This window comes from Scatophagus argus, chromosome 19 (assembly GCF_020382885.2).
Source record: "Scatophagus argus isolate fScaArg1 chromosome 19, fScaArg1.pri, whole genome shotgun sequence".
Classification (NCBI taxonomy): Eukaryota; Metazoa; Chordata; class Actinopteri; family Scatophagidae; genus Scatophagus; species Scatophagus argus.
The window spans coordinates 680,001-682,500 of record NC_058511.1 but is presented as its reverse complement, the minus strand read 5'-3'; the positions used below and the strand labels follow the sequence as shown (position 1 = coordinate 682,500).

General features: G+C 46.9%; 1 protein-coding gene across 1 annotated transcript in view; it reads left to right on the top strand.

Annotated features, from left to right (window-relative positions):
* The window catches only part of nmbr (neuromedin B receptor), a 25,566-nt gene that overhangs the window by 1,067 nt on the left and 21,999 nt on the right, over positions 1-2,500 (top strand). The window lies entirely within an intron of this gene.

The window sequence follows — 2,500 nt, the reverse complement described above, 5'->3', positions numbered from 1 at the left end:
CAGCTTACAGGAACCTAAATGTGTTGTAGATGGATGATTAGCCATAAGAATGAGTTTCTGAGGTTGGAAGGTTGGAAAGAGAAAACTAAAAGTACTTTTGATATGGTAAAGGTGCAGTCCGTAAAATGTGGTCAGCAGACTGTGCAGAAACAGCAGAGCTGACGTCACAGAGACACTCAGGTTAGTATGCTAACCCCAGCCTATCTTGTCTGTAATACCACTTTGTACCTCTAGGGGTGATAGTCCGTCAGCCCCTCGTAAATATCGAGATGTCAAAACGCCAAGAAAGGAAATATTCTTACACCAGTTTCCTTACTAAACAGAAAAATCCAACTGCACACCCAATGAACTCCAGTTTCTCTCTTTCTGTCAATATTGCGTTTCGATAGTTTCTTTAAAAAAGGGTGTAAATATGCTTATATTTTTTTTACTTTGTATATCTTTTTTACTCGACCTGCCTGCACCTTTATTTTGCTGTCCTTGTGCTGCCGTGACAACGTGGGTTTCCCCAGCGTGGGGCTAATAAAGGCCCATCTTATCTTTTACTGAAGACGAGCTTAACTGCTTCGTTAACTCATCGTAAAGCACCCGTCAGGGCAGTCAGGTCTCAGTCTGGGGTCCAGCTGTGCTCACTGGGAGGCTGCCCCTGTGACCCGAGATCGCAGTCCAGTCCAGTCCAGCTCCACAGCAGACCGAGCTAACGGTAGCTATAGCTACAGCCACGGGAGTGTTTTCATCTCCTCGTATCATCTGTCAGATTTGTTTGTTTGCTTCCTTCGTCCTCTCAGCTCAGGGACACCCAGTGGACGCAGCAGGACTCTCTGAAGACCAGCCCCCCAAAGACGTATCTGTGTAATGCACATTTCCTCACTGTGAGGAACTGTTGTAACAAGGATGAGATGTTCCCTCCCAGCAGGTGTGACACCTGGAGGTGAGCTCAGACACTCTTTATAGGTCCAACATGAAGCTGAGAGTCTGTTTTAAAACCAACGTGTGATTTATTGCAGCTGAGGACGAAGAGCCTCACACGTGCTACGCTGCATGATTACAGCTGCTTCAGCTGATGTGTGGGGCAGCGTTGACTGGGAGATAAAGTCCACTGTGGTCTGAAAGAGGAGGAGGAGCACAAACAGAGAAGTGAGACAGAGACCGACAGAAGACAATGGAGTGGACACGTTCATGTTGTCGTCACTTCACACGCTGAAAGACAAGACGCGTCCTGTGTGTGTTTGTGTGTGTGTGTGTGTTCTCCTGTCTTCACATGTTTTGAAAAGTCAACATTTTTTAAAAAATCAGGCCAGTTTTGCAAAGTGAGGACATGTTTGGAAAGTAGTGCAGTTTTGGACGATGAGGACAGTTTTGTCAAGCTGAGACATTGTTGAAAAGTTTAATGTCAAACAAAGTTTAATATCAGGGCATTTGTCACGTTTAGAGACAGAGACATTTCTGAGTAGTGACAGCTTCTTATAAGCTAGTGGGGACGTGAGGATGGAGGTGATGGAGACAGCTGCTACGTCCTCACTTCACACGTGTTGTTATGTTGACGCCGGATGCTTAAAGACTGTGTGGTGACGTGAGACAGCTGACGGTCCCTCAGCAGTGAGACCATCCTCACTGGACAACAGAGGACAGTGTGTATATGGACGGAAAGAGGACATCATGAATGAGTAAGTGAGTGCAGTATTCTTCTTGAATAGCAGTGCTGGTAGTACTTGTAGTAGCAGTAGTATAGTATAGTAGTATCAGTGGCAGTAGCAGTAAGAGCAGCAGTTGGTGTTCACGTCCAGACTCCAATCTGCGTTTTTTTAGGGAACCAAAGAACTTTGGTTCACGTTAGGAAGATGATTTTGTCAAATTCTTCTTTCATAACTGAATTCTGCTTCCTGCAACGACATGTTTAAGTAAAAGACAATCACCAGCTGATTCATGTACTGCACTGGTCTTGTGGTCGAGCTGTGCTGATTAGACGAACAGTCTGAGGGGTTCACACGTACTTCAGTCTGCTTTCCCCATCAGTGAGTAAGGAACACGCCTGGATCAGACTCTGCTGCTGTGGGCCGACACCTGGCCGCGGACGCTCCGACGTCCCCGCACCGTACACCATAACTGCTTCTTTATTTATGCTCTCGACGGGGTGGAAGCCGACTCAGCAGGAGGCAACAACTCACTGACTGACACTCGGGATGCTCACAGCTTTATGACTCTGAATGAATCTGCTGCTCGCACTGTGGAACACGTTGTTTCCTGTCTGCTCGTCGCGTCCAGTCATCAGCCTTCCTCCGCATGCTGGAGAGGAAACTAATCCTTCCCAACCACTGAAACCCTCTGATGACGCATGAAATGCTTCCTTAATTAGTCAATTAGCAGCCTAATTCTCTGTGAAACATTTGGCCCTCGGTGTTAGAATAAAGCAGGGACTGCGTCTCCGCTTTGAGTCCAAGGTCAGCTCTGTCTGCGAACTACGCGAAACAATCAGAGGGGAGAAACCAAGAAAACGCCA